Source organism: Lissotriton helveticus, chromosome 8 (assembly GCF_964261635.1).
Source record: "Lissotriton helveticus chromosome 8, aLisHel1.1, whole genome shotgun sequence".
In the NCBI taxonomy this organism is placed as follows: domain Eukaryota; kingdom Metazoa; phylum Chordata; class Amphibia; order Caudata; family Salamandridae; genus Lissotriton; species Lissotriton helveticus.
Window position 1 is genome coordinate 924,052,520 of NC_136069.1, and position 26,872 is coordinate 924,079,391.

General features: G+C 47.7%; 1 protein-coding gene across 1 annotated transcript in view; it reads right to left on the reverse strand.

The window, feature by feature from the left end:
- LOC144773827 (uncharacterized) overlaps positions 1–26,872 on the reverse strand; it is a 1,242,163-nt gene that overhangs the window by 516,051 nt on the left and 699,240 nt on the right. The window lies entirely within an intron of this gene.

The window sequence follows — 26,872 nt, forward strand, 5'->3', positions numbered from 1 at the left end:
CGGCCACTACGCCACGCCTCGCGGCCCCCGCTCTGCGGGTGCCGCTCGCAGGCAAAGACTTTGGCTTCTGCGGACTCTGCCTCCAGTTTTTCGACGTGCTTTGTGCACCACCGTGCCTGTAGGATCCTTCAGCTGACCACTAAGGGCAGAGGCGGGACTGCGAGGACCAGCGTGCCTAGCGGCGTGGATTGGCCGCAGCTGGTCCTCTTCCCGCCACCTCCACCCATTTAAATCTGAACGGTGTGAGCGCGCCTTGGGTCCCTACCTGCTGGGAGTGCAGCTCCTGTGATTCCTGTACTTCTCCGGCCACTACGCCACGCCTCGCGGCCCCCGCTCCGCGGGTGCCGCTCGCAGGCAAAGACTTTGGCTTCTGCGGACTCTGCCTCCAGTTTTTCGACGTGCTTTGTGCACCACCGTGCCTGTAGGATCCTTCAGCTGACCACTAAGGGCAGAGGCGGGACTGCGAGGACCAGCGTGCCTAGCGGCGTGGATTGGCCGCAGCTGGTCCTCTTCCCGCCACCTCCACCCATTTAAATCTGAACGGTGTGAGCGCGCCTTGGGTCCCTACCTGCTGGGAGTGCAGCTCCTGTGATTCCTGTACTTCTCCGGCCACTACGCCACGCCTCGCGGCCCCCGCTCCGCGGGTGCCGCTCGCAGGCAAAGACTTTGGCTTCTGCGGACTCTGCCTCCAGTTTTTCGACGTGCTTTGTGCACCACCGTGCCTGTAGGATCCTTCAGCTGACCACTAAGGGCAGAGGCGGGACTGCGAGGACCAGCGTGCCTAGCGGCGTGGATTGGCCGCAGCTGGTCCTCTTCCCGCCACCTCCACTTGACCTCTCCTTAGATAAACAGTGGCAACAACGCGCACGCGGGACGCGCGCGGGACCAAGGCCGGGGCTAAGACCGGGCAAAGAGTGGGCCCTCTGTGGCCCTCCGGGGACCGAGGGAGCCGGGCCGGGGCCACACTCTTTAGTCCATCTTTGCTCTAGTCATTTATATATGTGAGTGCGAATCTTCTGCTTTATGTTATATTAGTAACTACCATTATAGGAACTTACTATGCCTCCCAAACCTGTTACTATGGACAACTTTTTAATTAAAAAGGTTGCACAAATTAATAGCAACAGAAGGGCGTCCCTGGGGCTGGAGCTCCCTCCGACAAACTCTCCTGAGCTTCCAGTCACCGTTGCAGATACTCCTTTGGAGGAGCCCCCTGCCCCTATACGCAAAGCTACGACGGTAGTTGCTCTAATTCATGCGGGTGCAAATGATGAGGTTTTTAACACCCAAGGGGTAGTTAAAGGCTCCTTCGAAATACAGGAGTCTGCAACAAAGGTTCCTCCACGAATATTTAGGAAAGCCCGAGTGAGGCGCAGGGGAAAGCAAAGGAAAAGTAACACCATAGCTAAACAAGGAGGGGGGGCAATGTTTGGTTCTATATCAGCATGTTTTGAACCTAGATCAGGTAAAACAGGAGAAAAAGGGGATGTTATTGCGCCTGAATGCCCTAGAGATTCTCTGCTACTTATTGATTTGTCACCCTCAGGGGACCCAACCATGATTAATAAGCTCCCTTTGTCCAGCACACCTACCAGTTCTCCTATATTGGACCTACTTACTGGGAATGATACTGTTAGGCTATCGGGCTCCCCTAGACTCCCTATTGACCCATCTCTTATGTCCCCAACATCCTCCCCTACTATAACTAATAGTCTAAAAAGGGGAGGTGAGCCACTGGGAAATCGTGCAAATAAAATAAGAAAAGGGGCTGTTTGTGTGCCCTTGACACAAGGTGGTCAAACTCCAGAAGGGGAGGTGGCCATGATGGCCAAAATTGCAGAACTTATTAAGGGAGCGATGCAACCACTCCTAGATAAGATAACTACATTGTGTGCTCAATTAGATCAAACAGAGAAGAAGGTTGAACACAATTCCCTTCTCCTACTTGACCTGGCAAAGGGGCTAGGGAAACCTAAATTAAATCCATCTGTAAAATCCAAGGCCAACCCTCCTGTAAAATCTATTCTAACAGGGCCCCCTTTGTCACTAGCACCCATAACACCAACAGTAAAAACGCCAGTATTGCCGCAAAAACAGAGTTCCGTACAAAAGGGTGTAAGAGCAGGTAGCCCTGCAATTACGTTAATCACTCCAGCCCCAAAGATGGCTATACCCCAACAGGTGGTGCCGGTAATTAATGAACAACCAACTAAACAAGGGGACACCCAAAATCGAGATGGTAGTAAGGATCCGCCAATGACCAAGTTAAGTAAAGGTAATCCTTTGACAATCGCCCCCATTAAAACTAAAATTAATCGTGTCGTGGACTTAACCCCTGAATCTGCCCCTTTTGTCATTGTTATGGCAGGGGTCCCAGAACTCCTCGAAGGTAAACGGGAAGATCACGGAGCAGCTACGGAATAAGGTTGTTTTCTGGCTCCGTGATAATAGACCGTTGCCTGCTTCAATAAATGGCGAAATTTTAAGCCTAAGGCGTGCCAATTGGGTCGGGGTTAGGCCCAAGGACAAAAGTGGTGATGTTACAATCATCAATTTTAAGGATCATAGGGCTGTGAGGCATATTGGGGATTGGTTCGATGCTAGTAGCAGCGGCTCCATCTCCACGCATCTTCTTTCCTATTTTTATCCCTATGCACCCCCAAAAAGTCTTACTAATTGGGGGAGGGACAGGCAGCTTCTTAAGAAGCCTGTCCGTCAACGCTGGGGGTTTGAAAATGCAAGATCATGGGATAGGCCTGGGGGCAAACAGCCCATGCAGGCTACTCCTGGTTACGTAAGTGGTCAAGGCCCTTCTTTTTACACTGAGAGCCCGGAGGACTTTTATTGTAGGAATGATTATCAGGTTTATCAAAATCCACCTACAATCAATCACTATCCACCCTACTTCGGACCTAATGTTACCCAAGGGAGACCATGGAATAATGGAGGACCGCTGCCACCTATGTATAATCTACCGATCCAAAACCGTTATCATATTTTGTCGGGCTTGGATGGTGTAGATTGACAGCGAGCTCAGACCCTTACGGAATCTGTGGCTGAGGAACGGCTTCCACCTCCAGTTCTTCAAGTCTCTACTAGGGGAAGGGTACTTTCTAGCATTACTGAGGTCCCCATTAACTCATTCCATGAATCTCCTATATTAAATAAGACCAGCATCTCAGACGGGTTAACAACTCGTGACAATGTTTTCCCGGAACAGATGCAGCTTCCTGGAGAAGACACTAATGGGCCCATAGAGCAGATAGGGAATGGTCCGATACAGGCGAAGAGTGATCTGTGCCAACTGCTCTTTTGGAACATAGCCGGGTTGAGACAAAAAATCAGCAACCCAGCATGGGATTTCATAATAAGCGGGCAGGATATAGTGGCCCTCCAAGAAACATGGACTCAGGACCCAATCCATGTAAACGGCTACAGGACTTTTTTCACCCCAGCAATTGGAGGACATTTTGGAAGGGCTAAAGGAGGTTTGATCACGTTTATTTCAAACAACCTCAAAATTAAACAGGTCCATCATTATTCACATTCCAATTACTTCCAGCTTATAGTTTTAAGAGACCTAAAAGGAGCAAAGATTATTATTATTAATTTCTATAATAATATTCCGAGGGAAGAAATCATGGTTGCAATGAAGCAACTCAAGGAGGAAGTTCAGGTAGAGGTAGATAAAAACAATAGAGAATTTGTAATTTTATGGGGGGGAGATTTTAACTGTCCACTCTGTCCCAAAGGTAGTCAGGGACTATGTGGTCTAATGATAGATAGAGACACGAATCTGACCCAGTTTGACCATAATCTAATGGGGGATTTGCTGAACGAAATATTATTTACGTTCAACTTAGGGTTTGCTAATGAAACAGCACTAAAACCCGCGCCCTTTATTCCCACTTATGTTGGTAGAGGCTTGACGTCAACTATTGATTTTATTATCACCTCCAGCAACCTTAATCATAGAGCGGTGGAGGCTACAAACATTCCATTGCCCATAAGTGACCATTTCCCGCAATGCCTTAAGGTAGTTGATTTGTTCCCAGACCCATCTACGGCCGCGCCTCCTGTTGAGGCAGCGGTTGATGTGGTTCTTGGGAGACAAAATGGGTATTCACTTAAGTGGAGCAAAATAGTCCCCGCAATGTTCTTTAAGAAACTCTGGGAGGCGTGCTCTACTAGCTTTTTGATTTGTCTGGGAAATGATGCGAGTAGTGATCAAATTATTGAACATTTTGGTATCATTGCCGCAAATATAAAAAGCAGTTTAAGGGTGGAGTCAAAGCGTAGTGGTAAGGGATGTAAGAGCTGGTTTAATAATGAATGTACTAGGGCGCTGAAAAATTTAAAGCATGCAGTTCACAGAAGCCCCAGAGACTTAGGCGAAATAAGAACATGTAGGTCACTATATAAACAGGCTCTTAAAGAAAGGAAAATTGTGCTAAATAAGGAGGCATTAGATTCACTCTGTGAGGCCTCACAATCCAAAAATTCAGCTGCTTTTTGGAAAGCAATCAACACACCTTTCCCCTATGAAACCCACACTGCGCGAATTGAGATTGCAATAAATGAGGATAATTGGGTGGATCATTTTTCAAATCTTTATATGGCTCAGGATGACATTCAAGGAGGCGGCCCCCAGACTAGTTTGGATTTACAAACAGGGCCAAATTTGATTGTTACACTTGATGAGGTATTGCTTGCCTTAAAAGCAACTAAGGGAGGAAAGGCAGCTGGGCCCGATGGGATCCCGGCTGACCTTTTTAAAGCCAACTCTGAAATCTGGGCCCCTATATTGGTACAACTTTTTAACGCAGCTTTGTCAAGGGGCTTAAAAGATTCCTGGTTCACCTCTGTCATTGTCCCCATTTACAAGAAGGGGGATAGAAACAGCTGTGCCTGTTATAGGCCTATCTCCCTTCTTGATTCCTCAATAAAAATCTTGGGTCAATAGTGTTGGCAAGACTCCAAAGCTGGGCGGAAGAAAATGATGTTGTGAGCGACTTGCAATTTGGTTTCCAAAAAGGGATCGGTACAATTGAGCAAGGCCTAAACTTAATGTTGCTACAGCACAAGTATATAAGGATTAAGTCGGAACGCTTGTATTTTATTTTTGTGGATCTTTCATCTGCGTTCGACTGTGTGTCGCATGCCAAATTATGGGCAGTAATGAAAGGTATGGGAGTGGATAATACCATCATTTGTTTTTTGAGGGAACTGTATAGTGGAGCCACAGCGTCTGTTCGCTACGGTAGAGGGGGGGAATGCTCCAGAAAATTTAGTGTGGGTCGTGGAGTACGTCAAGGTTGTGTGCTGGCACCTTTTCTTTTCCTCCTCTACATTAACGGGCTTGAGCATCACCTGCTGCATGAGTGCGGGGATATGCCCAGGGTCGGGAGGAGGGCAATCCCTGCGCTCATGTATGCGGATGATGCCGTGCTTATGGCACGCACACCGCAGGCTCTGCAAAAGCTAGTAGCAAGCTTTGAGAAGTTTATGCTGAATCTAGACTTGCTAGTTAATTGTAGCAAAACATTTACAATGAACTGTGGCCCCAAATCAAGTAAACCAATGAAAAGAATGTTTTTAAATAATCTTCCACTAGATAATACCCCAACCTTTTCTTATTTGGGCATTTTATTTCATGAGTCAGGTTCATGGACATGTGCAATTAAGGCCAGAACTCTTTTATTTATGAAAACGATCATGGCTTTAAAGAACTTTGTTAGAAAATTGGGCAGGAAACCAATAAAAGAACTTTTAATTATATATAAAGCAACATGCTTATCTGTGGCTATGTACGGCTCAGGTTTGTGGGGGTACGCAAATGTTGATCCTATCCAGGTTGTGGAAAATAAGTTTTTGAGGGAAGTCCTTGTTGTCCCACAGTCTGTTGCCACATTCAATTGTCACGCTGAACTGGGTTTATCTCATATATCAGATATTATTAAAATTCAACCCATCCTGCTGTGGCACAGGGTTTGGACTACAAATGAATGTACTATGAACCGGGCTCTGTTACAGGACACCCTTCGCCTGGAGCACGTGGAGAGATCACAGTGGTTGGGATATGTTAAGTGCTTCCTAACTGACTTGGGGTGCTTCTCTTATTTTTCGGATCCATCTACAATGGACAGCATCTCAAGGAGCACATTGAAAGCCCTCTGCCTGGACCATCTTGAGGACAAGAGGAGGAGAGTTGAAACTTTGAAACACTCTGCACAATCCCACCACCTTACTCTATGTGAGACTAAGACTGTACAGCCATATCTTTCCCTGCCCACCTCAAACTATGATCGTTTTCTTTTAACTCGATTTAGATTTTGTATATATTTTAGACTGGTGTCCTTTCCTAGTATGAACCTATGGACCCGCATTTTGCCCACTTGCCCATGTGATGGCTTTTCACAACAATCGGATATTCATATCCTTTTCTTTTGCAGATTTTATAGAGCCTCTCGTATTGAAATCATTGTCCCTTTTCTAAAAGAAATGAATTTAACCAATTGCCGCCCAGCTTTTTTAGAGGTCCAGAGAATGGACACGGTTTTAACTGTAACTGTGGTTTTAAAATTTTTAAAAACTGTGTTTCATTTACGGAAACAAATGGATAGAGAAATGGTTTAAATTTTAATCTATTGATCTCCCTCACTGAACACTTATTTTTAGAGTTGCAATCATTGTAGCCTGTTGTATTTGTTTGCTACTTTTATGGTTATTTGTATTTTAACCGAATAAAGTTTTGAAACTAAAAACTAAACTAGTCAGCTGTGATTGGCACTGCGAGACATCAGCCAGGCAAGCTTTCACGATTGGCGTGGTCCTCCGGCCCCATGGTATCACCACCCTGCTCTTGGCCAGTTATAGTAACATCGCAATTAAGTGGTGGTGCATGTCCGAGGTTTCTTTGACATATCCAAGGAGACACAGTCAGGGATCTAGTAAAGAAGAATCACCCTTGATGGGGCTGATGGTCTTGCAAACATTCCACCGGTAGTCTCGCACTCTCGGGCACACCCAAGCCAGATGGACAAATGTCTCGTCCTGTGCAAAGCAGCGTAAGCACCTCGCATCGTCAGTCAGTATGATTTTTTATAAGTACCTAGGGATGTAATACATTCCGTGTAGGTATTTACAGTGTATCAGCTGCAGTCTGTTATTGGGGGACAAGCGCTCTGTTTGACCGCAGCAGTAGAGCCATCGCTCTTCTGATATTTCCAGGCCTAAGCCTAGCTCCCAGGCCTGGCGGGCCCTCGAGGTGTCTAGCAGGAAAGCAGTTTTTGTCAGAAAATGCAGTTGAGTAATGAGTTTGTGTGGCGATGTGGTGGTATGGATATATTCTAGTGCAGTGGATACTGGGGGGGAGGAGGGGAACCTGTTTTGTGTACTCTTGCAGGTCACCCTGATTTGATAATATAATAATGTATCTAGTAGTGTGATCGTGTGCATGTTGTCTCTGGTAAATGGGAGGAGAAACTGACCTCTCGGGTATAGGTCTGGAAATGTTTTGATGCCTTAGGCACCCGTGTTGTCTCGCAGCGCCCTTTTCTACAGTGGGGATAAGAGGGATTCTCCGCTAAATTAGCTGATGGTACATACGGTGTAGCTCTTCTCAATTGTCTACGGATCTCATCCCACCCCCAGCGCACACATTCCACCATAATAATTTTGCCTTGGGTGCTCTATACGACTGGAACATGGCAGTTTCTGGTGGCCATGTAGATGCCTGATCCCTCTCCACTGCCAGATGCATTTGACACGGTGTAGGGTGAAGCCAGAAAGGTGTAAAGCTCACTTGGGCACAGTAGGCGTACAGTTTTAAGTCTGTTGCACGCATTCCACCGTGTGCCTGGGGCAGTGTGAGGATTTCAGATGATACTCTACGTTGAGGACATGCCCACTCTAATGTAATAATTTCAGAGCTCAGTCTCTTGAAAACGGGGATGTGAGGGGGCGTGGGACATTGACAAATAAATAGAAAACTTTAGTAGGACAACCATTTTTGCTATTGCTTTGTGCCCAGACATAACAGCATATGCATCTCGAGCCAATCTAGTGCATGCCCATAATTTACTCTCCACAACTCTTCCGGGTCCCTGCTCAGTCATATGCCCAGATATCTGGGCAGTTCTGTTGCCCATTTGAATGGAAGTTCTGTCTGGTATGGGGTTGTGGCTTCAGTGAGTATTGATTTAGTTCCGTTAACCTAAACGCCTGAGTAGCCTCCAGATTGGATCATCTCCCTTGTCATACGTTTTAGGTTCTTGAGTGGCTCGCGTATTTACAGGGTAATATCATCTGTTTACATAGACACCACCTGTCCCGTGCAGAAAAGCTGATGCCCCGCCCCATGTGGTGATGGTGCAGCCTAGCTGCCAGCAGCTCCAAGGCCACCATGAACAGGAGCAGAGAGAGGGGGCACCCCTGCCTGGTGCCACGCGTGATTTTAATGGGGTCTGAGTTATGGCCGTTTAGTTTAATGTGTGCTGAGGTAAAGGTGTACAGTAATCAGATTTTTTGATAGAGCTTGAGCTAAAACCCAGGCGACCGAGAAGGGGACAAGGAATTGCCATTCAGGGGAGTCAAACGACTTTGTAGCATCAAGAAGACCCACAACTGCTGGCAGAGAGGGGTGAATGTGATGCATGACAGAAAATACAGTGCATAGTTTATGGGATTTAACCCTCCCTGGTATAAACTTGGGATTGTTCAGGTTGTTCAATTAGATGCATGAGGGGTAATAAACCGTTTGGTAGGATCTTCGCTTATATTTTGTTATCTACATTTATTAATGATATGGGGGGGCGATAAGAATTGCAGAGCTCAGGGAGTTTATCTGGCTTTAGTATACCTGTGATGACTGCTTCAAGGAGTTGGGGGGAGGTGGCACACCAACAGTGATTCATGGTACATCTAGATGGGATGTGGAATAAGTACGGAGGCGTATTCTTTATAGAAGGCTGGAGTGAGCCCATCAGAGCTGGGGGCTTTATCTCCCGGGGGACTAGAAATGACTTGTGCTATTTCTTCTGGCATAATTGGGGCATTCAGGTATTCCCGGTGCCCAGGGTCCTGCTAGAGCAGTTTGATGGAGTCGAAATAGCATTGTAGCGACTCCGGTCCGCATGTTGTCCCCACGGAGTAGAGCTGGGTGAAAAAAAAGACATTACAGAGGGCAGTCTTGTGGGGATGTAACCATTTGCCCATTGATGTCCGGCAGCTCCGACACATACGACGAGGCATGTGGTCTACGCAGCAGTCCTGCCAGCGTCCTACCAGGGCGATCTCCCTCGCCGTAGCATCACGCCTGTATCTTGCATCCGAGATACTGTACCTCGGTTTGATATTCAGAAACTTTGGTTTTTATGTCAGCCAGCATGCTCATTTTGGGGTCTTATTGTATGCCTGTTCTAAAGTCTGGATTTCTGCCTCCAGTCTAACCAGAGTCCCCCTAATCACCTTTAGCACTCCTGGGGTAGGGTCTTTGGAATCTGAAGGCCCAAGCGCACTGGCAAGTGGTCCCAGAGTGTGCCTGGTGAATGCTCAACTGAAGTGGTCCAGGCAGATACATCCATGGACACTAGCTAGAAGTTGATGCAGGACCTTGAGCCGTGAGTAAAGGAAAAGCAAGTGCCGTCCTGCTTAGTTTGGTGTTTACATCGCCAGAAATTCAGCAATGTGTTATTAGTGATCAGTGTATTAAGGGCCTTGGCAGATCACAGGTTTTGCAGTCTGATACCAGAGTGGTAAAAGGTGTCCTTGTAGCCCAACATTGAAGTCTTCGCCCCATTTCACCAGCCAATAGGGCACTATGGCAGTACTTTTCTGAGTAATAATTGTGACGCCTCTAACATAGTTTAGTAGACTGAGGCATAGGATTCGCCACACCAGGACGGGCCGTATTACTAGTAGAGAGGTGCGTCTCCTGTACAAAGCATACTTCTATGCCATGACGAGTGAGATATGGATGTACTAGTCGGGATTAGCGGTGATCATTAAGACCCTGTACATTCCATGTTAAGTATGTTACATTTGCCATGATGGCAGGTTCAGAGTATACATGACACTCTGTGTTGTGTTTTCTGCCATATGTAGTTGTGTGTTTTGTAGTTTCTGGATGTAGGTGTGTGTGTTATCTACCTGTATGTCTACAGCACGGGAACTAAAGCTGCATAAACAAAACATGTAGAAAAGAAAATTACACCCACTGTCATTCCACCCCTCCCCTCGCCTCCACATAGCATCTCCCAAACGATCCACTGGAAGGGTAACTGTGGCTCCCCACATTGACCCACCTACCCACTCCAACCCCCAAAGAGGTTGGCCTATAGGAAAGCACAGGTAAGCGTTATTAACAGCTAATACAATATCCTGAGAAAAGGGTCATTTAAAAAAACGAGTAAGTCATGTTTACATTATTAAAGATCAAATTCAATGGGGACATTGGATTTGTATTAAATATTTAGGAAAAGTAACTTTTAGAAGTTTACCCTTTACCTGCATGAACTGTCAGAAGGCTAATTCGCATAACCCTTCCCCAGCTCTCAGCCAGTAATTTGCTTTGAATAGCTGTGAAATGTCTCCCAAGAGTAAACAAGAGACTAATCTGAGTGGGCAAAGATGACTTCTCAGAACTCCACAGCATATACAGGGTTGGGGCTGTGGGCATCCTTTTTGACAACACGGTGTCAAATCATACTTGAGTGTCAAATCTTGTTTGGTAGGTCTGCTGGGATCACACATAATACTTGGGGCACACTTGAAAGGGGAGAAGAGAGGATGCCAAGACAATTCTTGTTGGTTCACTGTCTGGTTGTTTAAGGACTCTGTTTTCCTCCTACCAGACTTCTGACTCTGGATTTACACATAACCCTCGGGGCACACTTGAAAAGGGAGAGAACAAGATGGCAAAGCAATTCCTGTAGCTCCATTGACTGGTTGCTAATATTATCAGCTTTTGTCCCACCAGACCTCTGTCTCTGGGTTCATTGTCGTACAGTGGTTGCCTCAAACTGGATTTTAGTGTTAGATGTGTGATGACACTATAATTACCTTGGGATAGACACCACACTCATTCCCCAGCCTTCAGAACCAAAGTTTTGTGGCTTAATACTTTAGCCAACTTATCCAAAGTGAGTCGGGCTGGCCCCTAAAAACTTTTACAACATGGGTCAGGGCATTTCCATCCCCCAGCTGGTTACATCCAGGCATAAATCTGGCATCTTTGGGTATCCTTTTCAGAACACTGCTGGCCTGAGGGAAACAGAGGAGGGCTGGACTGTTCTGTGTGTCCTGAATGATAGGACCTTCTCCCTTTTGTGCTCAGGACAAAGAACTGGGCTCTAAGATCATTAGACTGAATTCCTATTCAGCCAAAGGGGATAAAACAAGCTAAAGGGGGCCTTACCCACAACTGTCTAGCATCCAGGGGGAACTGGACCGGGTCTGGCTTCTAAAAGTGCAAGTGCCACGCCTGAAGTCATTGTGGGCTTACAGAAGTGTACACTTGAGGTGGATTGAGACTTTTTTCTTTACTTTTATTAAACTTTATTTATGCTTACAAAATACATACAGCATCTGAGACAACTCAGTGTATCAAATTTGGCAGCAATGTGTGAACACCATACAGCAATATCGCATGTAGTAGTCCAGACAATGTTTGCACTTACATAACACAATTGGACGCAGTGAAACCAAAAGCATTGCAAAGACTGGGGGCTTGTGGATCTATATTGTATATGGCAAGGGTTGTAATAGGCAACATGGTCCAACCATCCTGCAGCCTTTGGGCCATCCCAGGTATCTGAAAGTGTGGGGTCAGTTATGTTCATTACTATGGTGTTGTGCTGACGGAGATATGCCGTAAATGGGTCACAGATATTTTGGTGGCATAAGGTCCCAAAAAGTAGTCAGCTGTGATTGGAACTGCGAGACATCAGCCAGGCAAGCTTTCACGATTGGCGTGGTCCTCCGGCCCCATTGTATCACCAGCCTGCTCTTGGCCAGTTATAGTAACATCGCAATTAAGTGGTGGTGCATGTCCGAGGTTTCTTTGACATATCCAACGAGACACAGTCAGGGATCTAGTAAAGAAGAATCACCCTTGATGGTGCTGATGGTCTTGCAAACATTCCACCGGTAGTCTTGCACTCTCGGGCACACCCAGGCCAGATGGACAAATGTGTCGTCCTGTGCAAAGCAGAGTAAGCACCTCGCATCGTCAGTCAGTATGATTTTTTATAAGTACTTAGGGATGCAATACATTCCGTGTAGGTATTTACAGTGTATCAGCTGCAGTCTGTTATTGGGGGACACGCGCTCTGTTTGACCGCAGCAGTAGATCCATCGCTCTTCTGATATTTCCAGGCCTAAGCCTAGCTCCCAGGCCTGGCGGGCCCTCGAGGTGTCTAGCCGGAAAGCAGTTTTTGTCAGAAAATACAGTTGAGTAATGAGTTTGTGTGGCGATGTGGTGGTATGGATATATTCTAGTGCAGTGGATACTGGGGGGGGGAGGAGGGGAACCTGTTTTGTGTACTCTTGCAGGTCACCGTGATTTGATAATATAATAATGTATCTAGTAGTGTGATCGTGTGCATGTCGTCTCTGGTAAATGGAAGGAGAAACTGACCTCTCGGGTATAGGTCTGGAAATGTTTTGATGCCTTAGGCACCCGTGTTGTCTCGCAGCGCCCTTTTCTACAGTGGGGATAAGAGGGATTCTCCGCTAAATTAGCTGATGGTACATACGGTGTAGCTCTTCTCAATTGTCTACGGATCTCATCCCACCCCCAGCGCACACATTCCTCCATAATAATTTTCCCTTGGGTGCTCTATACGACTGGAACATGGCAGTTTCTGGTGGCCATGTAGATGCCTGATCCCTCTCCACTGCCAAATGCATTTGACACGGTGTAGGGTGAAGCCAGAAAGGTGTAAAGCTCACTTGGGCACAGTAGGCGTAGAGTTTTAAGTCTGTTGCACTCATTCCACCGTGTGCCTGGGGCAGTGTGAGGATTTCAGATGATTCTCTACGTTGAGGACCTGCCCACTCTAATGTAATAATTTCAGAGCTCAGTCTCTTCAAAACGGGGATGTGAGGGGGCGTGGGACATTGACAAATAAATAGAAAACTTTAGTAGGACAACCATTTTTGCTATTGCTTTGTGCCCAGACATAACAGCATATGCTTCTCGAGCCAATCTACTGCATGCCCATAATTTACTCTCCACAACTCTTTCGGGTCCCTGCTCAGTCATATGCCCAGATATCTGGGCAGTTCTGTTGCCCATTTGAATGGAAGTTCTGTCTGGTATGGGGTTGTGGCTTCAGTGAGTATTGATTTAGTTCCGTTAACCTAAACGCCTGAGTAGCCTCCAGATTGGATCATCTCCCTTGTCATACGTTTTAGGTTCTTGAGTGGCTCGCGTATTTACAGGGTAATATCATCTGTTTACATAGACACCACCAGTCCCGTGCAGAAAAGCTGATGTCCCGCCCCATGTGGTGATGGTGCAGCCTAGCTGCCAGCAGCTCCAAGGCCACCATGAACAGGAGCAGAGAGAGGGGGCACCCCTGCCTGGTGCCACGCGTGATTTTAATGGGGTCTGAGTTATGGCCGTTTAGTTTAATGTGCGCTGAGGTAAAGGTGTATAGTAATCAGATTTTTTGATAGAGCTTGAGCTGAAACCCAGGCGACCGAGAAGGGGACAAGGAATTGTCATTCAGGGGAGTCAAACGACTTTGTAGCATCAAGAAGACCCACAACTGCTGGCAGAGAGGGGTGAATGTGATGCATGACAGAAAATACAGTGCATAGTTTATGGGATTTAACCCTCCCTGGTATAAACTTGGGATTGTTCAGGTTGTTCAATTAGATGCATGAGGGGTAATAAACCGTTTGGTAGGATCTTCGCTTATATTTTGTTATCTACATTTATTAATGATAGGGGGGGCGATAAGAATTGCAGAGCTCAGGGAGTTTATCTGGCTTTAGTATACCTGTGATGACTGCTTCAAGGAGTTGGGGGGAGGTGGCACACCAACAGTGATTCATGGTACATATAGATCGGATGTGGAATAAGTACGGAGGCGTATTCTTTATAGAAGGCTGGAGTGAGCCCATCAGAGCTGGGGGCTTTATCTCCCGGGGGACTAGAAATGACTTGTGCTATTTCTTCTGGCATAATTGGGGCATTCAGGTATTCCCAGTGCCCAGGGTCCTGCCAGAGCAGTTTGATGGAGTCGAAATAGCATTGTAGCGACTCCTGTCCGCATGTTGTCCCCACGGAGTAGAGCTGGGTGAAAAAAAAGACATTACAGAGGGCAGTCTTGTGGGGATGTAACCATTTGCCCATTGATGTCCAGCAGCTCCGACACATACGACGAGGCATGTGGTCTACGCAGCAGTCCTGCCTGCGTCCTACCAGGGCGATCTCCCTCGCCGTAGCATCACGCCTGTATCTTGCATCCGAGATACTGTACCTCGGTTTGATATTCAGAAACTTTGGTTTTTATGTCAGCCAGCATGCTCAGTTTGGGGTCTTATTGTATGCCTGTTCTAAAGTCTGGATTTCTGCCTCCAGTCTAACCAGAGTCCCCCTAATCACCTTTAGCACTTCTGGGGTAGGGTCTTTGGAATCTGAAGGCCCAAGCGCACTGGCAAGTGGTCCGAGAGTGTGCCTGGTGAATGCTCAACTGAGGTGGTCCAGGCAGATACATCCATGGACACTAGCTAGAAGTTGATGCAGGACCTTGAGCCGTGAGTAAAGGAAAAGCAAGTGCCATCCTGCTTAGTTTGGTGTTTACATCGTCAGAAATTCAGCAATGTGTTATTAGTGATCAGTGTATTAAGGGCCTTGGCAGATCACATGTTTTGCAGTCTGATACCAGAGTGGTAAAAGGTGTCCTTGTAGCCCAACATTGAAGTCTCCGCCCCATATCACCAGCCAATAGGGCACCATGGCAGCCCTTTTCTGAGTAATACTTGTGATGCCTCGAACATAGTTTAGTAGACTGAGACATAGGATTCGCCACACCAAGACGGGCCGTATTACTAGTAGAGAGGTGCGTCTCCTGTACAAAGCATACTTCTATGCCATGACGAGTGAGATATGGATGTACTAGTCGGGATTAGCGGTGATCATTAAGACCCTGTACATTTCATGTTAAGTATGTTACATTTGCCATGCTGTCAGGTTCAGAGTATACATGACACTCTGTGTCGTGTTTTCTGCCATATGTAGTTGTGTGTTTTGTCGTTTTTGGATGTAGGTGTGTGTGTTATCTACCTGTATGTCTACAGCACGGGAATTAAAGCTGCATAAACAAAACATGTAGAAAAGAAAATTACAACCACTGTCATTCCATCCCTCCCCTCGCCTCCACATAGAATCTCCCAAACGATCCACTGGAAGGGTAACTGTGGCTCCCCACATTGACCCACCTACCTACTCCAACCCCCAAAGAGGTTGAGACAGACTTCCCTCCCATCCCAAGATTTCCAACAAGAAAGTCTCACAGGTGCACAAGGGAATTGTCCCATGGGGACATGGTCACACCAGGCGGACACCCCTGGCACAAGGTGGGGTGACCGAACAGCATATTCATAGTGGGAACACAGGGAAAAAACACACTACAATTTGGGACATCCGCCCCGCCTACAGCGTACCAGTCTAGATGGGTATTTGTTCTATAGGCCAGCCTGTTCACTAAGAGCAACTGTTCCATTTTTAGTCTAGTCATTGCCACTGGTATGTCCCTCCTCCAAAGGGCCAGGAGAGATAGGTAGCTTCTTTCTATCTATGCTGATTTGCTTTGCATAAGACAACGCAGCTTTAGGATCAGTGAAGACCAGCAGCTTTCTCCCACGGGCAATGCACAGCTTGGCCTGGTAAAGAAGGGCGTATGGGATCTCCAGCTGTCGCCAGTAGAAATTCCCTTCTTGTGGCCTAAACAGCTAGGGTGAAGTCCAGTAAAAAGGAGAGGGTGTATCCCTGATGTCTAACCTCCCCATTTCTCTAGCTTTCTGTAGGATCATGTCGCGATTGTAGTAATTTAGTAGGCGAGCAATTATTGGGCATACAGGGGCACGAGGCGGTGGTCTTGATCCTCTGGATCAGTGTGCTCGTTGTACGATAAAGTTGCCGGGGGGAGACATGCAGCTGCGGTACAGAGTTGGTGCGGATTTCTCAGTAGTCCAGTAGCTTACACAGCAACCCCACCCCAGAGCAATGGGTCTGATGCCACCTTGCAGGGCACCTTAGTAGCGGTGTACTTTTGACTGCAATGGTGGTCCAATGAGCTCCTACAGTTAAACTTGGTGACTGGTCCAGCCCTGCCAGTGCCACCAAAGATGGCGTTTGGCCTTCAGGCAGGTTGCGGCAGCGTACCGGGCAAGGGGGAGTGTTAACCATCCACACTCCGCCACCCAGGATCTAGTCCAGGCGTCCAACAGGCCTCATCAACACCTCTCGTAGCCACACGCCTGAGGAAGGTGCTTTGTATCCACCCCAAAAGACATGGGGGAGGGGGCCACTGCAAGTGTTCAGAAGGAGCTTTCCGAGGTCTTGATAGTGACCCCCAGCCAACCCCCCCCTTACTGTACAATCTTATAGTGGACGCCACTGACTCTCCTTTACGAGTGGCAGACTCCTGCAGCAGATTGTGGATCTCGCATTACTGCAAGGGCCGCAGTTTATGCGGCCCACACCGGGTACTCTCTGGACGCCACACCGCCTATGCGTTGAACCTTGCGTTCCACACAGCAATCAAAGGGCCTACAGTGGGTTTCCGCCAGCACAGCGGCACAGGCCCAGCTGACCGACCACTCACTAGACCCACCTGTGCCGAAAGCACTCAGGGCACAGTCCAGCGGCACCTGCACTTCACGGATGTGAAACAGCCGAGGCCTGGGCTTTACCTCCTTAGGGTGGGTTGCTGGCAATACCTGTGGCTTTTCAAGGATCAGCCGTGGTGTAAACTCCGCCGTCTGTAGTATCAATGATGGCCTCCAGGACTCGGCACGACAGGCTCATGGGTGGTCCCGGCTCCAGCCAGGCCCTGCACGATTATCTGGCTTTATGACCTGCACCCAAACCACACCGGGCACTGTGCATGCCCCAGGGGTTAGGCGAGCCGTCCCACTCTCAATCTTGGTCAGGAACACGGTGTTACCCCAAGAGTTTGGGGGATAAAGCAATCAGCCGACAGAGCCCACTCAAGCTGCGGCCATCTAGCAGTCAGTAAGACCATGTCCCGAGGTGGCTTGAGACTTAAAGGACTAAGTCAGTATGTAAAATCTTTGACTAGGATGAACTTAGTTGGACGTATCTGACTCATGTGCCATCACAGTTGGCCTCAAATTGCACCTAGGTCCAGGTCAACTGCGACCATTGATAATTATTGGTGTTTGTGCTTTACAGCGCTACTCGTACTTACACTTTAAAAATTTATATCTCTGGTACTCTTCATTGGCTTTGGTCATTTTATTTATTAAAATATTCTCTATTTTCCGTAATTGGTTTGGGATTCCCCTTATGTTGCAACTTTATTACTGTTTTGGTACTTCATAAATACTTTATGCATTGCTTCTAAATTAAGCCTGTCTGCTATGTGATATAGAGGCAAAGGGTCTGAGTTCAGGTTCAGTTAGTGACTTTAGTAGTTTACTTTAGTAGTGTGCCCTGAGATGGATTGGGATTTTTACTTGAGGTGGGTAGTTAGCACAATCAACTAATGCTCACATTTCTTGCAGATGGCTTTACTCATTATGAGAAAGTGTAACTGGTTCATGGACTAGTATAGGTAACTAGAATTAAAGAACAACAATAACCACTAAAACAATCCTGGATGGATGACTGCCTCCTTCTGATATATGATGTCTGGGGTTGCTTCTACAAACATTTGAAAAAGTATGGCAAAATGGGTTCACTACAGTACTTGGCCTCTGTGCAAGAGAGGTGGAATGAATGTTTAATGTTTTTTTCTGGGAAGGCCCATGAACACTGAGTTATATAGCACACGCTTCACCCTCTCCTATAGTGGGGAAGGCAATATCAAGAGCATGGGAAAGAGGTGTTCAGTCAATATTTAAATGATAGCTCACTGCACAAGTACCTCATGTAAGCATATCCCACTTGGATCTTTGTTTTGGGTCAGTGCCTAGGCCGTAGCCCCTTCTAAATATGTGAATTGACCTTAGGGTAGCTGCTCTATGATTCTTCAGAAATTTGATTTTATAATAAGTGTTACATTGGCCCTTTGCCCCTTTTGAAATGAACCCAAGGATTTATAGATAGATTTGTTTGTGATTTGTTATCAGATTACTATAAAATGATACAATTAAGGGGGTCTTTGAACTTGGATGTTAGTGTCCAGCTATCTGTGTTCTGCTAAGGACAAAACAATAACTGATAACAACAACCTTATAATTGTTGCTTTGTATAAATAATACCAGAGAAAGTGGCAAATTTGTTTTTTTTTAAAAAGAAAACTAACTGCTGAGGCCAAAGGTTTCGCTCAAGTTGGAGAATCAAATACCAAGGCTGAGTTATCTTGATTGCACCCAATGTCTCTTTAATTAACCATCGGATATTCCCTGGCTCTTTAACTTACTATTTTTTATTCCTGCATTCTCCCTTTGCCACTGTTTTGCCATCTTTCTCTTCCTTTCTTCCCCCCTTTTCTGTTTCCCACTCTCTTGCCGGATGCCAAAAAAAGAGTGCCAGCGGGACCCACCTGCAACCATCAGCTCAAATTAAATACTGCAACAGACATTTTTTATTTCTAGGATGAGATGAAGTATTTCTGTTTCAAAGAATACATTTGGGAAAAGGCTAGGTTGTGATGAACAAGTTACTTACCTGTGATAACATTCTTTCTGCTGGATGTTCTAACTTCAGATTTCTTTCCTTGTGAATAGCACCAGGTCCCAGACTGGATCCTGGGAATTTTTAAAGCAATTTCCTCATGCATTGGTGGGTGACATTGTGTGCCTCAGCGTCAAGTCCGTCCCGCTGCGGAAGTGATGTCGGGTCCCATCATAGTCACCACTTCCTTACGCTGATGTCAGTTTCTTTCTTTCCAATCCTGTTAAAGTGGATCCAGATCCTGCTCCCTCAAATGCTCTCTAGTGTGACAGACTTTTTTCTCAATCCTTTTCCAGTGTGCAAGGGACATCTCCCTTCAAAAATGGTAGGGATTAAACCTTGCAAGTATTGCCACAAGCAGATGTTGGTGACAGACCTGCATGAGATCTGTCTCTTGGCTCCTAACACAATTCAATGTCGTGCAAAGAGTTATGTGAAAGCCATCTAGGATTGCAAGGCCAAGCTATATGTTGCACATACCAATTAAGTCAAGAAGCCCTGATCCCGCCCAAAGTCCAGGGCGCAAATAGGTTCTTGTTCATGTGGTCAATCTCCTGACCCATCTTCTTGAAGGTACAAACCATCAGCTATGTCGAAGAAGAAACATAAGAAGCCCAAACACGGATCTACTTTGTCCACCACTCCCAACATGCATTGCGTATTGCCCTGAGAACTTCCAGGCCATTACTTGGTTTCCATCATTAGATCCGATTGAGCGATGTTGCAACAAATCAAAGAATTCAGGGATGCCGTGCTGGGGACTCATTGGTACCCTACTGGATCCCTCTGGAGCGCTTACAAACCCTAAGAGTCCAAATGGGCATCCAGTCCGGTTACCATAGGTTGATCTGTCCCCAGCAACAACTGTGCCACTCAACCCCACTTCGGGGTCAACACTGACACTATTACTCTTATGGCACAAAGGCCAATTCAAAAACTTTCCTAGGCAGTAGATATCGTAAACATTACATTAATTAATTTAACATGATGTGGGGGATAACCCAAGCTCAGTGCAATTAATTAACAACTGTTTAAAACATATTGGTTATTCTTTTATTGGGGTTTATCTAAAAGATCAAACATGAAGAGGCAAGGATCAAAAACATTTATATATGTGTGCCTATACATCAATTGTAACGTATTTACCATGAGTAACGAGCGGTAAGGACGTTATCCAAAACAATACAATATGGACATACACAATACATAAACAGCAATTATACATAAAATACAATTCTGAGAGAGATGGTTAAAAAGTAATTGAAACAGGGCAGTTGATATATTGTGGCAGGTGGTAACAGTTGTTAAAGTTCTCTACGTGTGTTTCGGCACAGGGCGTGCCTTCGTCAGGAGAGCCACGAAGGTATATCCTGGGAATGGATCAGAAAAAGATATTTGTAGAGCCTAATAAACATAATTCATTTGATATAATCTGCATATACATTGTTGCACTGAGCTCAAAAAGTTGATGGAGTGATGTTAGTCTACTCAGAGCGTTGCCAGGTGATACGTGGTGGATAGACCAAGTGAATTGTAAGAGGTGAATAGATAAGGAAGCTATCACCGAAATAAATCAGAAAAAGATTGTGAAATAGAGATTAAATCACCAAAACACAGTGCTAGAATGAAGAGAAACCCAGAGATAGAAGTGGCTTGATACCTAGCGATTACCAATAGGACCCTGAAGTGTGAAGAACAAGAGGATAAAATAACACTTACAAACTAGAGAAAGTGTATAATGGCCAGAAAGTGCTACTGGACCAAGCGGATAGGTAAGTACGGCTTCAGCTGCGGATAACCTGTTGTAGGGAGAGCAGTGACAAGAACTGAGACTAAAATACCCGAGATGGTAACTGGAAATCTCTCTATGGGGTATGTATAGAGAGGTCTATATGGTCCCAAATATTGATGCTTTATATGTAGCCAAGTAAGACTACTGAACTTGTTGCTTAGATGGATACAGGATCAATACAACATAATGTGACTTTATATAATATCCCAAATATGTGACACTATACCTGTTGAGGGAATAAACTTGTTATTGCGCAGAAAAACTGACCAAATTGCAGGGTGTACTGGTGAGCTTGGTGAGGGAGTATTAAAAATGACTAGAGGACGTTCTGTCTTGTAGTTATGGACTATAGACTCACTTTTAATTTAAGAACACAGTCTCACGGGCGTGGCTAAGGCAGCCAACATGGCGGACGTAGCTTAACAGAGCTCCGTCCCGCCGTGGTATTATCTGCTGAATTATCCTTCCTCCCCCGCACCCGAAAGTATCCCGGTGTTGTGTGGTGCAGCGGAGGGTGACCGGCAGGCGCAGAGCGATTTTGGGCCGATTTGGAGGATCGGAAGGCACCGCATCACGCCCAGGGCCGGAGCGGCCTGCTGTAGAGAGGGGCACGGGGGACCTCGCGTTTGGTGACGCCCGGAAAGGAGGAGGGCCGACGGCGGTTTTACTGGCGCTGGTCTAGCGGTGCCGACAGATCGATCGTAACTGCGTGGTGGATCCGGATAAGCGCCGAGCTGCTGAGACCAAAACATTGGCCGTCTGTTGGCTGGGGGCAAAGGCGACGACCTGGAGGGACGACCAGAGCCTGGGGGCGCCTAGCACACTGGGAGCAGATGCAGGGGTGTACGGTGACGGCCAGGAGCGGTGGCCAGAGCAGAAGAGCAGGTACAGATACCCCGGCGGTCGCGTCGGACCGCGGAGAACAAGACCCCACGTAGGCGAGTAAGCATCCTCTGGTGGCGAGGTGCGGCAGCGGGCGCCCTGGGTCGGGCTCCTGGGACGGCCATCTTGTGTTTGAAGCAGTGTGAGGGCTGCGAGGGCACTGGAGCTCCGAGATAGCCAATAAACCTGTGGCGAGCTCAGCCTAACTGCCCCATCAGCCACAGGTGGATAAATTCGGGTCCTGATTTACAGAGGCTGGGTGCCCCTTGGCGGACAAACGCAAGATTGAGAGCTGTGGTGAGTCCATAGGGAAGATACCAGGGGCAGAAATTGGAGGTCGTGGATTGCGGTGGGGTCCCGGGTCATCTGCCGCCTGACTGTCTGAGCACGGGGATCGGGTGGTGTGAGGTTGGTGGGCCCCGGAGGACGACACCTTGAAGAAGGGAGCCCCCCCCCAGTGGCGAGGGACCGGAGACACGAGGGACGCAAGAAGTGACCCGAAGACTGCTCTACCAACCATAGATCATGACCAGAGGCGGGAGTGGCGGCGGAGCCTCGAAACAGGGGACTATTGATAAATTCACTGGTCCGAGTGGAAACTCCGGAGCTTCGGGAAGCCACCAGGCTCAGGGGCCAGACAATGCAGCTCTCCTGGCGGCGATCACCCAATCTAGGGACATGTTGGATGCCAAAATAGGGGCCGTTGGGGCTGATGTCACTCTGCTGCGCCAAGACTTGCGGAATGCGGTGGCCCGTATTACAGAAGCGGAAGCCCGGATCACTGGAGTGGAGGATGATATAGTGATAGTGAAGAAAAAAGTAGCCAGCATGGAAGGCATACAGAAGGGCCTGGCGCTCCCGGCTGAGGATGCCGAAGGACGGGATCGGCGCAACAACTTACGAATTGTTGGCTTTCCGGAAGACGGTGAAAAGGGCAACATGGAGGCCTTTCTCACCGGGTGGTTGGAGGGCTGGCTCCCACCGGAGTCCCTCTCCCGCTGCTTTGTCATTGAACGGCCCACAGAGCGCTAACCCTGAAGCCGCCGGTTGGCGAGCGCCCGCGGCCGGTAATAGCCAATCTACTCAATTATCATGACCGAGACACGATACTGAAACAAGCCCGATTGAAAGAGCCCCTCATGTGGGACAATCAGCGGATCTTGATATTCCCGGACTATACAAAACTGGTGCAGCAGCAGCGGCAGTCCTTCACAGCGGCCAAAGCCCGCCTGAGAAACCTTAAAATCCAATATGCCCTACTTTATCCGGCTCGCCTACGGGTGGTCTTTCAGTCACGCACTCTGTAGGAGAGTAGGGTCTGCAATCCTATGATCACCCAGATTTTTGCTTTTTTGCTTCACTGGTTTACGACTTTCCCTGGCTGTGGGCCTGCTAATCAGACCCACAGCCTAGCTGTTCTCTCTAATCCAAATTGTACCCAGGTACTGAATTGGCACTGGGCCCTCTCAAGTCCCTGTACCCAGGGCTGAGGTGCACCCAGGAGTCTCCCAGGGGCTGCAGCATGTATTATGCCACCCCTGGGCTGACTAACTAAATCAGACACAACTGACTGCTTGACAGTTGGGGCAGAGTGGTGTACTCACCCTCTGCTGTAGATATAGTATTCCTATATCTAAACCTAAATGGACACACAGATATCCTATCAGTCACTCCTATGGCAGGCCTTAACAATCCTGAAGGCAGAGTGCTTGGAATCGTGTGAGATGGTGCTCTGGCATGAGCTGAGCCTGTCTACGGCTTTCGGGATCCATCCCTTAGCCGTTTCCATGATATCGCATACCATATACTCTTAAGTGCATTATAATCCTCGCGGTTATATGCCAACTCTGGTATCGCTTTATCAAAACATGTCGAGTAAGGTGTCATACGAATTGGAATACTAACCCCTCGCCAATTCTGGCGATGGGGTTAGCATTCCACCCTTCTAGAGGGACACGACATGTATGTAACCTGTAACCCCGGTTAAAGTCAAACAGAGCCTTAGCTCCACAAAATGGATGCTGCCACCGAGACACAAGTCTGCCCTACTGCTGCTGGGAGTCCTCCCAGAGCAGGAGGCAAGGACAAAGGGTTTCCTGCCAGGGGCGGTGCCAGCACCGTCCCAGACAGGATTTTGTGTATCCTAGGTAGGCAGGGCTTCAGAGGAAGGTGACTGCAAGTGGCACCCCGGTGCTCACTGTGCATAGGCCGGCTGAAACCAGTTCCAGGGGCACTCCAGCCCCTGGCCTGGGGAAAGCCCGCCAAAGGAGAGGGGTGTAACCACCCCCCTCCTAGTCCCACCCATAGGGCAGGACTTAGTTGCGTGCCAGCCCCTTTTTGCAGGATAAAGGTAGGAACTGGCCCCCTTCCAAATCAGATCATCTTTGAATCCTGAACCAACTTTCTACAAGAAGGAACTCAAGACTCTTCTCAAGATTTCTCCCTTGTGACTAAGGAGTAGTCACCCTGCAGCAGCAGGCACCAACCAAGCATCGCGGTTTGTTGCCAGTCTCTCCTTCGGATCAAGACTGCTCCAGCACAACGAGAACCGGCTTCCCTGGCACCTCTGACCTCAACCTGCATCATCAGCCCAGCTGTGATCCGTGGGTGTGACGAGACCTCGAGGGACCGGCCATCTTCAGAACTGCACGACGCTTGTCCAGCACGACGCCTGAGTGACCCTCGACTGAGTGCCTTGGGGTAAGAGAAGCCCCGACTCTGAGCAGCTCCAGCACCGAAGTTCAGCCCCCCCTGCATCCACGAGATCTGCGTGGGGCCCTTCTGCTCTTTGCTGCTCACCGCGTTGTCCAGGTCGCTTGCCCGTTGGCTAGTGGCCCCTTCACGACGCTCCACGACGACAAACACTGCTGGTCTGGTTGCTCCAGACTGGCCCTTGCTTCCCTCCATCAGAGGAGCACCCTGGACCCTCCTGGTCCACTCAAGACGCCATTTTAGGTCCACCGCGTGGGCCTTGCATTTGCCAAGACTTGTTGCCCAATCCTGGGTCCAGCGACGTCGACAGCAAGAACCTTCGTGGGACAGCTCGCACCTCCATCCTGGTCGCCGACAACGCCTCCTGGTCCGAGAGACTGCAGAGCCCAGCAGCGCCCACTCACCTGACTGCGGTGACTTCGCCCGGTGCCATCCTGGTGCCCACTTAATCACTGGCTAGTGATTCAGAACTTGGTCCCCTCTGCTTTCAGGTTTTCTTCTTCCCTGATCCAGGCTTGGATCTCTTCAAACTTTTCTTCACTGGCCGCCTGCCAGCAACTTCTTCTTCAGGCTCCTGGTCCGTCAACGTGGGTTTCCGACGCAACTTGAACCCTATGCAGCCGCAGCCCCTGGGCTAGGTAAATCCAGCACTCCGGTGCCCCAGCATAGTCCAACACTCCAAGTGTTCGGATCCACCCCCGTTTTCGTCCCAACTAGTCGGGTTCGCCCGAGAACAGTAACTTTGTGACTACTAGCCTCCATAGACTTTTTCCCGCCTTACGCGTGAGAGTTCCCACTCTGCACACGACGTCCACAGGCCTCCTGCAACTAATCTAAGTGTTTAGAATTGTAGGCCAAGCGATTCCAAAGTCTATGAGAATAGTTACTTACCTGCTAGTAGTTCGCATTCCACTTTTGTAATATATGGTTTTTCGTGCCCCTAGGGCATTTGTGTAAATTGTGCGACTTAAAGTATTTTCGTAAGAGTTTTGTTATGTGCTTAGCTCCCTGACTCATAAAGAGTTCAGGGTAGTCTTGTTATAAATAAATATCTGTTTATTTTCATAACAACTTGTGTGGTGTCCTTTCACTTGGTGTTCAAGGGATAATGTGATGGTAAAACAGCTGGCTTAACACACCCTCTAGAGTCTTAGCCTTAGACTGCTCGTATCCATGCTACTAGGATAGCTGGTCTATAAGGTTGACTTACAACCAATCATCAATAAGGGTTGTTTGGACTGATACATAGTGATCACTAGAATAGTGAGCACTGCATATCAGGCCAACTTCTCACATTGGTGAGCAGCGGTTGGGATTTGAGCTTGCTGTTGTTTTACCACACATATCCTAAGAATATCTTGTGAAAGATCACATAAGTACTAAAGGTACATATAACTTAGCTTAGAATACTCTGAGTTCTACTGAACCAGCTGTTGTAGCTCCTAGGGCCTAGCACACCCTAAACTACAACTCTAGCAAGGGATCAGTAGGTAAACATATAGTGTAGGTAAGTGCACCACTTACACCTCACTAGAAAAGCATGTCTACCCATGGAGAGTCTTCGGAGACTCCGCTTGTGGTTATTGACCCTCCACAGGTCAGCTCAAGATATGCAGCTCTCAATTTCCAGGAGTTGAGACACTTGTGTACCTCCAGGAAATTGAAACAGGGGTCTAACCCCACAACTCCCTTTCTGTTAGGTCTCTTAGAGACTTATGAGGCTAGGAAAGCATCTCAGGGAGATGGGAATATGCCAGCCTTAGAAGGGCACCTTGGTGATCCAGACCTCCACAACACTGTAAATGCAGTTGAGGAGGAGGACCCTGAGGAACTCTCTGGGGATGAGGTAGACAAAGGTCTTGAGGTAGTCAGAAGGCTAACTAGGGCCAACATAGACTTGCTTGGGCTAGGATCTGGGGGACCCCCAGTACTGACCCTAAGTAGGCCTAACCTTGGAGTTAGGAGAGATAGATCTCTTTATAGGGACTCCAATAGATCTCTGCACTCTAATGCCTCTTCTCAGAGGAGAAGGAACTCTCCCCAGAGGAGATTGACTTCCCCTCAGAGAATGGAGCATGAAGCTAGGATGAGGCAGGCTACTCTGAGGATTGAAAGGGAAGAACTTGCCCTGGCCAAAGAGAAGCTTGCCTTTGCAAGAGAGCAGCAGATGAGTGGGTTAGCTCCCACTGGTGGCAGCAATCTGTGGTAAATAAATAAATAATACCTCTCTTTTTGACTAGACATATATCATAACAGATAGCTCAATAAATAAGAGTCAAGATTCGAGGTAGTAGGAGTTTTGCAGGTTTAATACAGCATAAGGACAGGAACAGGACAACCTGCATAGGAATAGAATGACAGGGCCCAGCAGCTGCTGGGGCTGGATCTGGGATGAGCGCGCTAACTTTTAATAACAATACATGAGCATATATACATAACGCAAACACATAGCATTACATTGCAGTAGGCGTAGCAGTGGGTGGAGCAGAAGGTGTGACGCGTAGCAGTCGCGAAAGATAAGGGCGAAAAGAGGTGTAACAGGGCGTATACATAGACATGTGATGCAAACGTAACAGAATATGTCATGAATGGGGCGGAAACATTGGAGGGGG